This window comes from Cetorhinus maximus, chromosome 10 (assembly GCF_964194155.1).
Source record: "Cetorhinus maximus chromosome 10, sCetMax3.hap1.1, whole genome shotgun sequence".
NCBI classification, from domain to species: Eukaryota; Metazoa; Chordata; class Chondrichthyes; order Lamniformes; family Cetorhinidae; genus Cetorhinus; species Cetorhinus maximus.
This window is the reverse complement of record NC_135888.1, coordinates 17181016-17190910: the sequence shown is the minus strand read 5'-3', so window position 1 is coordinate 17190910 and position 9895 is coordinate 17181016. Positions and strand designations below refer to the sequence as shown.

The 9895-nt window shown below is 44.2% G+C and overlaps 1 protein-coding gene across 2 annotated transcripts in view; it reads left to right on the top strand.

Moving 5' to 3' along the window:
- The first annotated feature begins 933 nt into the window (after positions 1-933).
- ass1 (argininosuccinate synthase 1) overlaps positions 934-9895 on the top strand; it is a 155335-nt gene continuing 146373 nt past the window's right edge. For both annotated transcript variants that reach the window (XM_078550059.1, XM_078550058.1), the window contains exon 1: positions 934-1072. The gene's annotated coding sequence lies outside the window, so the exon portion shown is untranslated. The remainder of the gene's footprint in view (positions 1073-9895) is intronic.

Below are 9895 nucleotides of genomic sequence, written 5' to 3'. Positions count from 1 at the left end.
TTCTTGCAGAAAATTATTGCCTATTACAATGCTTACTTTGGGTTAACTGTTTCAACAGACATTATATAGCCTTATTATTATAATTTATTACAATAGAGATGAGGGGCTTCGGTTACAAGGATAGATTGCAAAGGCTGAGGCTATTCTCCTAGGGGAGGAGAAGGTTGAGAGGAGACTTGATGGATGTGTTCAAAATCATGAGGAGTCTGGAGAGAGTAGATAGAGAGAATTGTTCCCACTGGCAGAAGGGTCGAGAATCAGAGGACACCAATTGTCAGGGGATTTGCAGAAGAATCAATGGCAACATGAAAAATAATTTTACCCAGTGAGCGTTTTGGATCTGGAGTCCACTGCTTGAGGGTGTTGTGGAGGCAGACAACAACCGGGGCTTCCAAAACAGAATCGGACAAGCACACAAAGAGAGAACATGTGGAGGGCTATGGGGAAGAAGCAGGGCAGCGGGTCGCTCTGGGCAGAGAGCTAGCACAGGCGCGACGGGCTGAATGGCCTCCAGGAATGAGTTTTTTGACTTTGGGCCAAAAGTCTCAATCTGTTTGGCCACCTTTGTTATGAACTCTCGTTTCATATCCATCCAGTCCTTAAGTGAGACTTGAACCTGGAGCTCCCTGCCCAGAAGCGAGGGTGCTACCAGTGTACCACAAAACTTTTCTAGCATGTCAAAAGTCTCAAATCAGACCGGTGTGGGCACTTTATTAAATGCCCTGTCAATCACCCGGCGCCAAAGAACACAAAGCGTGACTGGAAATGTTGACGCACATACGGAGGCAGGAGGTAGGTGGGGTGGGCTGCGCGTGACGTCGTGTCGCACGGGGGGGCAGGGTTGGTAAGAGGAGGGCGAGAGTGGGGCGAATTCTAGATGCCCCGCCTCTTTTGTGTCAGCTGCCAATCAGCAGCTCCTCCCCCCCCACCGCCCGCCCCGCCCCCTGAGCGCCCTCGTCCTGGGTTCTGTTTAAAACCCGCGAGCCGGTAAATTGTGCGCAGAAGCAGACGGAGCGCGAGCGGCGTGGGTTCGGGGCTGGAGTGCCAGAGATCAACAGACCGAGTGACTCAGGTGAGGTACCTCAGTGCAGTGGGGGAGAGGGGGCGGGGGATAATGCACAGGTAAATATAACATACATATCCATATAAACAAGAAGCAAAAACAAAATCAGGATCATTCGTACCTCAGGTTTTGAAAAATCTCAGCCTTTCATCTTCTGCCTGACACCTTGACTTCTCTTTAAATCAGGAAACTTATATATAGGTAAAGCATATATTTATATATATATTGAATGTGATCTTTTTATTTTCCAGTCTCTTCAATTCCAATTCCAAATATAAATCTTGGGGTAAAAGTTTGCAGATTGGTTGTTGTTTTAAAGTATTGCTTTGACTTGTTGCCTTATATTTTATGTTTGTTGGGAAAGAAAAAACAAAAAGCACATCACCCCATATGCGGATGATGAAATTACCGCCTTGTATTGCTTAAACGAATCCGAAAGGGCAGTTTTGCCAGGTCACTTTGTAAAACCAAGCGCGAACTCCCCTGCTGTTAACATTAAAGCAGTACCCACACTTGTAATGAGCATTTCTTTTTTGCAGTTCAACGTGATGAAAGATGACCTGCAAAAACACATGGACTTAAAACTTGCAACTGGCAGCGGATTTTAACCTTTTTGTTTTGTTTTCAAGCTCCCGATCCAGATCCTATTAAGTTTAACTGACAGAGGAGACACATAGAAACATAGAAAATAGGAGCAGGAGTAGGTCATTCGGCCCTTGGAGCCTGCTCTGCCATTCACTCTGATCATGGCTGATCCTCTATCTCAATGCCATACTCCCGCTCTCTCCCCAAACCCCTTGATGCCTTTAGACTACCGAAATATATCTATTTCCTTCTTAAATATATTCAGTGTCTTGACCTCCACAGCCCTCTTTTGTAGAGAATTCCACAAGTTCGCCATCCTCTGAGTGAAGAAGTTTCTCAATATATGTTCCAATGAGATCCCCACGCCTTCTTCTAAACTCCAGTGAATAACAGGCCTACTCGGCCCAATCTCTCCTCATACACCATCCCAGGAATCAGTCGGGTGAATCTTTGCTGCACTCCTTCTATGGCAAGTATATCCTTTCTTAGGTAAGGAGACAAAACTGCACACAATACCCCAGGTGTGGTTTCACCAAGGCCCTGTACAGCTGCAATAAGACATGCTTGCTCCTGTACTCAAATTCTCTTGCAATGAAGGCCAACGTACTATTTGCCTTCAAATGGTGCTGCACCTGCATGCTTGCTTTCAGTGGTTGGTGTACAAGGACACCCAGGTCCCTTTGTACATCAACATTCCCCAGTCTATCACCAATTAAATAATACTCTGCCATTCTGTTTTTCCTACCAAAGCGGATAACTTCACACTTATCCACGTTATACTGCATCTGCCATGTATTTGCCCACTTAGTCAACCTTGCCTAAGTCACCCTGAAGCAACTAGCAATAGGTTGTTTTAGGGACTAAGGTGGGACTATTCTCAAAGACATACAATTAATAAGCCAGTGGAATAAACTTTAGAATGATGTAGGCAAAAATCATGTAAGAAACTTTTAATTTTTTTTTCATGCCAAGGCCAGCATTCATTGCCCATTCCTAATTGACCTTGAGAAAGTGGCGATTCGCTACTTTTCTGAACCGTTGCAGTCCATGTGGTGTAGGTGCACCCACTGTGCTGTTAGAGAGAGAGTTCCAAGATCTTGACCCAGTGACAGTGAAGGAACAGCGATTATAGTTCCAAATCATGATGTTGTTTGGTTTGGAGAGGAACTTGCAGGTGGTGGTGTTCCCGTGCATCTGCTGCCCTTGTCCTAGGTGGGTTTGGAAGGTGCAGTCAAAGGAGCATTGGTGAGTTGCTGCAGTGGGTCTTGTAGATGGAGCACACTGCTACCACACAGGGAGTTGGAACAGGGTGCTGCTGAGAGAGGAGGACCTCCCTTGATCAGTGAATTTTGATCCCTTCCAAATCTACAATGCTCTTAGTGAAAGAAAGAACTTTCATTTTATTTGGTGCATTTCACCACCTCAGAACATCCCAAAATGTTTCGCAGTCACTGAGGTAATGTTGAATAGGGTGGGCATTCAACTGGTTTTATACCGGACAGTTGGTTTCTAGCTGGTCTGAGCACTGTCCATTACCGGATGTCCTTACATCAGGTATTTTGTACCTTAGTACACTTGCTTCAGCGAAGCACCGGCAGGAGTCTATGCCTGTTCCTTTCCCCATATACAGCAGCATTAAAGTTACTGCGACACAGAAAACAGCATTTGGTTTTCAAATTTTCCTTACCACCACCACCACCACCCCACCTCCCCTCATCCTCTCACCTACTTGCGATCGGGTCTTTTGCACCCCAAACCACGTTCAATCTTTGTATGTGATTATGCCATCCCTGTGTGCCGTGGTAGTGTGCGGTATTAGTAGCTTCTAGCACTGGCCACCCTACTTTTGCAAGGTTACAGTTGTGATGTAGGGAAATACAGCAGCCAATTCGAGCACAGCAGGATCCCACAAACAGTAATGAGATGATGACCAGATAATCTGATTTGAATGAATCTGGCTGAGGAATCAGTGTTGGCCAGGACACTAGAAGAATTTTCACTATATTTGAATAGTGCTCAATATGTAAACATTGCTTGTATTAATTAATATTGCTTTGCTATCCTTTGTTAAACAAATGAGGTGAATAGCATTGTTACATTTAAGGGGAAACTAGATAAGTACATGAGAGAGAAATGTTGGATGGATATGCGAATAAAGATGTTGCAGGGTGGGAAGAAGGCTTGTGTCAAGTATAAATACTGACATAAACCGATTGGATTGCACATGGCCTGTTTCTGGGCTGTAATGTTTGGGAAAGATTGCAGCTCTGGTAATTCAGCACTCCCTTCATACTGTATTGAAGTGTAAGCCTAGGTCAGGCTTGCCCAGCCTTTTTGCTTGGGAGGCCATATTTGCATTTTTTCTCACTCAAGCAGCTAATGAGCACATTTTTGGAAAGATAAGGATGGACACAACATTAACTTGAATTTCAAAGAAAGGTCACAGAATCACAGAATTGTTACGACAACAGAAGGAAGCCATTTGGCCCATCGTGTCTGCACTGGCTCTCCAAACGAGCATTATACATAGTGCCATTCTCCTGCCTTTTCCCCATAACCCTGCACATGGTTTCTATTTAAATAATCATCTAATGTCCTCTTGAATGCCTCGATTGAACTTGTCTCCACCACACTCCTAGGCAGTGCATTCCAGACCTGAACCATTGCTATGTGAAAAAGTTTTTTCTCACATCACATTTGCGTCTTTTGCAAATCACTTTAAATTTATGCCCTCTTGTTCTTGATACTTTTGGAGCAGGAACAGTTTCTCCCTATCTACTCTGTCCAGCCCCCTCGTGATTTTGAACACCTCTATCAAATCTCCTCTTAGCCTTCTTTCCAAGGTGAACAGTCCCAACCTCTCCAATCTATCTTCCTAACTCAAGATTCCCATCCCTGGAACCTCTGCTGCACTGTCTCCAATGTGTTCACATCCTTCCTATAGTGTGGTGCCCAGAACTGCACACAATACTCCAGCTGAGGTCTAACTAGTGTCTTAACTCAACTCATCATAACCTCCCTGCTCTTGTACTCTATGCCCCTATTAATAAAGTCCAGGATACTGTATGCTTTATTAACTGCACTCTTCACCTGTCCTGTCACCTTCAATGATCTATGCACATATACACCCAGGTCCCTCTGCTCCTGCACACCCTTAAGAATTGTGCCCCTTACTTTATATTGCCTCTCCATGTTCTTCCCACCAAAATGCACCACCTCACACTTCTACGCATTGAACATCATCTGCTACCTATCTGCCCATTTCAGCAACTTGTCTATGTCCTTTTGAAGTTCTATTCCTACCTCCTCACAGTTTACAATGCTCGCAAGTTTCTCCACATCCACAAACTTTGAAATTGTCCAGTGCACACCAAGATCTAGATCATTAATATATATCAGGAAAAGCAAGGGTCCCAATACCGACCCCTGGTACAAAATCTTTCTCCAGCCCGAAAAATACCGATTGGCCATTACCCTCTGTTTCCTGTTACTTAGCCAATTTTGTATCCACGTTGCTACTGTCCCTTTTATTCCATGAGCTACAACTTTTCTCACAAGTCTGTTGTGTGGCATTGTATCGAATGCCTTTTGAAAGTCCATGTACACCACATCAACAGTATTACCCTCATCTACCCTCTCTGTTACCTCTTCAAAAAACTCCAGCAAGTTAGTTGAACATGATTTCGTCTTTAGAAATCCATGCTGGCTCATCCCGATCAACCCACATTTTTCCATGTGACTACTAATTCTATCCTGAATAATTGTCTCTAGAAGCTTCCCCACCACTGAAGATAAACTGACTGGTCTGTAATTGCTGGGCTTATCCTTACAATCTTTCTTGATCAAAGATGTAATGTTTGCAATTCTCCAGTCCTCTGGCACCTCCCCTGAGTCTAGGGAAGACTGAAAGACTATGTCCAGTGCCCTTGCAATTTCCATTCTTACTTCCTTCAAGATCCTTGGATGCATCTCACCTGGCCCCGGTGCCTTGTCAACTTTAAGCACCAACAGTTTATCCAACGCTTACTCCTTATCATTTTTGAACTCTTCTAGTGTCAGAGTTTCCTCCCCTGTCACCGTGACTTCGATAGCATCTGCTTCCTTGGTAAGGACAGATGCAAAGTATTCATTTAACATCTCAGCCATGCCCCCTGCCTCCTTGTGTAAATCCCCTTTTTGGTCCCTAATCGGCCCTACTCCTCCATCTACCACCCTCCTACTATTTGTGTGCCGATAGAAGACTTTGGGATTCCACTTTATGTTGGCTGCCGGCCTTTTCTCATAATCCCTTTTTGCTTCTCTTATTTGTTTTTTCACCTTCCTTCCTTCTGTATTCCACTTGGTTCTCAATTGTGTTTCCTACCAGACACTTGTCATAAGCACACTTTTTCTTCTTTATCTTAAATTCTATCTCCTACTATCTCAACTAAAAGTTGAGGCATTAAGAAAAGAAACAATTGCTGAGCAAAAGTAAAGCAATAAATTGTTAAAAAGGATAATTAATAAAAATAACTTGTGTGAGAGGGTCAATGTGTGTGTGCCAGGCTCACTCCCAGTCTGAGGGTGCTCACTCGCTCACCCTCACCCACTCTGAGTGGATGCGTTGATGAGAGTGAGTGAGAAACCCGAGACTGTGAGTAAGGCAGACACACACTCACTTTCTCATTCATTCCCCCACACACACTCACTCTCTCATTCCCATACACACACATGTACACACTCACTCCCACATGCTGTCACTCCCCCACACACACACACATACACTCACCATGGCAACTTCGCTCTTCCTGGGCCTGCTACAACTTCGCTTTCCCCAGGCCTGCCACAACTTCAATCCACTAGCTTTAGACTCAGCCAAGGCTGACACATGTGAATGACAATTTATGTATTTGAAGTAGTATGTTTATAAACTTGCAAAACTAGTGGAATTGAATTAGTCATTGCTGTAAACTGATCAATTGATTGTTTTCACTCATTCATGTTGTGCCAGATTTTGCAATTCTATAACAATATGAGAAAACTGGTTGCTATAATGTAGAATTTAAAATAAACCCACATTTTCAATTTCAGGGAATGAAAAATGGGGAAAATTATGTTAGAAGAAATGTTGCAAAAATTATAAAATTGAAACTTAATGGTATTTAAAATATTGAATCTTCTGTCCTTGAAACCAACCCACAAAAATCTGATTGCACATATAACACTTTTTAGATTGGATGGGGTACTTGTACATGAGTATAGTATGTTATAAGCATTGACTTCTCCAACTTTTGTCCTTTATATATTTGTGAGTCGCCATTTCTTTAATGATACGACACTATGCATGCATACAATTTTAAATAAGTGTTACGCAATTCCATTGGAGACTAGATTATTCCTTAATCATATTTTGTACGCGAGTGCTTCCCAATATATTGAATTGATAATCCTTCTCCTCATCTTCAAATTCTATCATTTTTGATGCACCCCATTCATACAACTCCTCCAGCTTTATTTCTCCTATTGTACGCTATGGTCCTCTGACTCTTGGCCTTTGTAACCCTTCTCAATGACCCATCATTGATGACAGAGCTTTCAGGTGCCTTAGCTTTACTTTCTGGAACACTCCATTTAAGACCCTCAGCCAATCTCTTTCAAAGTACTGCGGACACTAGAAATCTGAAATGAAAACAGGAAATTCTGGAACTGCTCAAAAGGCCAGGCAATATCTGAAGTGAGAAAGAAAGAAAACCATTTGCATTTATATAACACTTTTCATGACCATGGATTTCTCAATGCATTTTACAGCCAGTGAAGTACTTTTCTGAAGTGTAGTCACTGTTGTAATATAGGAACAAATTTGTGCTCAGCAAACTCCTACAAACAACAATGGGATAATGATCAAATAATCTGTTTTTCTTTAGAAACAAAGATAATGGGCAGAATCTTGTGTCTTTGCTGGTGGTGAGCTTGGAAGTGGGAAAGGCATGTATTTAGGCAGGATGGTGGCGTACTAGAACCCCGCCGCCTTCCTGCCTCCACGAGAACTATGTTCTGGACAGGAAGCCATTGTTGACTTTCCTGCCCTGCTGCCAATTGAGGCCCTTAAGTGGCCAAGTAATGACCACTTAAGGGCCTCATCCTGCTGCTGCTGGTATTAAGCCAGCTGCAGGCAGGTGTGTCACCATGTGATGTGCACAGCTGGTAAACCTGTGTGGGTTGCTTGCCACCTCCGGGGGTGGGTCCCTTGATCAAAGGCACTCAGTGCCTTATTGAGGGACTGGATGTCGGGTGGGTGGGGGGGTGGAGGGGAACTGCTGGGAGCCACTTCACTGCCCTTGTTGCTGAACCCCCTGCACCCCTTTTTCTGCGACCCCCACTCTGCAAAACCGCCCCTCGCACATTACTTACCTGTGGTCTAGGTCGCTCCATGATTTTGGAACTCTGGTGCCTGTCCTTCTGTCAGCAGCTACGGCCTTCTCTGTGGCACTGCTGAGTGCAAGAGCCACAGGCCTCTGATTGGCCACCAGCTCTTGGTAGGGGAGACTTCCATGTCCGGAATCGTGGTTCCAGGGGAAGATCCATCAGTGGCCTCGCCACTGCCTGATTGGCTTGTGGTTTGGCGGGTCTGCCTGAAAGGTGGTGCGAGTCTCTCGCCGGCTCCCCACCGGCAGACGAGACTACTGATGCTTCAACATGATTCCACCCAATGTTTCAGGCTGATGACTTTTCTTTAGAAGTGGAAAAAGTTTGAGATGTAACAGCTTTTAAGCAAGTACAGAGGCAGGGAAAGGGGGTGAGGGAGGAAAGAACAAAAGAGAAGATCACTAATGTGGTAGAAGGCATGTTATGATCCCCAGCTGGGCAAGCCTGACCCCAGGGAGGAACCCAGCTCAATAGACCCTAACTTTTATCTGTGTGTTTAGATACGTGGAGAGTGGCTACTGACCAGAGTCACTGGACTCAGCTAATGAATTTTTAACAAAAGCATAAAACATTTATTAAACAAGAAAAGATAAACTATATTACAATGCTCCTTCACCCACAACTATACCTTTGCAGATATATACAGATGTGTAAGGATAGCACAAGTTACAAAAGCTATCTTATTCTCTAATGTTCACAATAAATACATAGTCCTTGTAAACTGATTGATGGCCTGTAGTCAGGCACACCACACTCTGAATCCAAGTGACAGATGCCGCCTCAACCAGATGCTGTGGGTGTCTCTTCAGCTCCCCCACCCCTGGCACCACTCCAGACGCTTGTTACACCATGAACCAACCAGTGTCACTGAACTCCACCTTTCACACGAGGGTTTCCAATTCCCACTTTCCAAGAACTCGCCTTGGAATCTTTTCCCAAACTGACGCTTTCTCTCAAATGCATTCGCAAGGGTTCACCTCCAGGTTTCAAACTCTCCTTCCAATGTTCTTCTCCCCTGGGTCACCACATGAATTCAAGCTTTCTTCCATGCACTCTCTCTCACCAACTCAGCTGTCAACTGTACACCACTGCTTCACATGCCCATAGCAAAGAGTTACAGACCTTCAGTTGCCTCTTTGGACCTGCTGACTTCTCATAAGCCTTTATATCACTTTGACTCTGCTTCCTGCAGCTTGGAACTTTAAGCTTGGAGCTTTTCTCTGCCCCTCACTCTTAACTTCATTTAACAGGACCTTTTCCAGTTACCTGTCCTTCCCTTTGACTAGAAGGTCTGCTTGGGACTTCTGTTCCACTCCCCTGGATTTTGGAGTCGTTTCTTTAGCTTGGGACTGGCTATCTGTCCCCTTTGATCTAGTCTGTCTCTGGCAGCTACTTTCAATCAGCTGTAGCTTGGGACTCGCTATCTGCCCCTTCTCGGTAGTTTCTGCTTGGCAGCTGTGTTCAAAACTTAAGAACTGCTGTTTCTAGGTGTGTGTGTGTGTGTGTGTGTGTGTGCTGCCTCTCTGGACCCCTGTTGCTAGGCAACAGCCCAGTTTTTCCACTCTTGTTTGCTCAACTTCTCTTACAGTCGTAAACCCTTATTAGAAATGCAGGCACCTTTTAAAGTGAAACTAAAACTCAACTTGACCTTTTCTTAACACATAGATACAGAAATATAAAATTCATTCCTAACACCCACAAATACTAGTGTAACTTACTTAAACTGTCTATTTCCTACCAGGGATGAGAGATGAAATGACAAAAGAGATGATAGTGCAAGGCAAAAGGAGATTGTAATGGGACAAGTAAAGAAACAAAAAATGGGTCTAGAGTCTAGAGGAG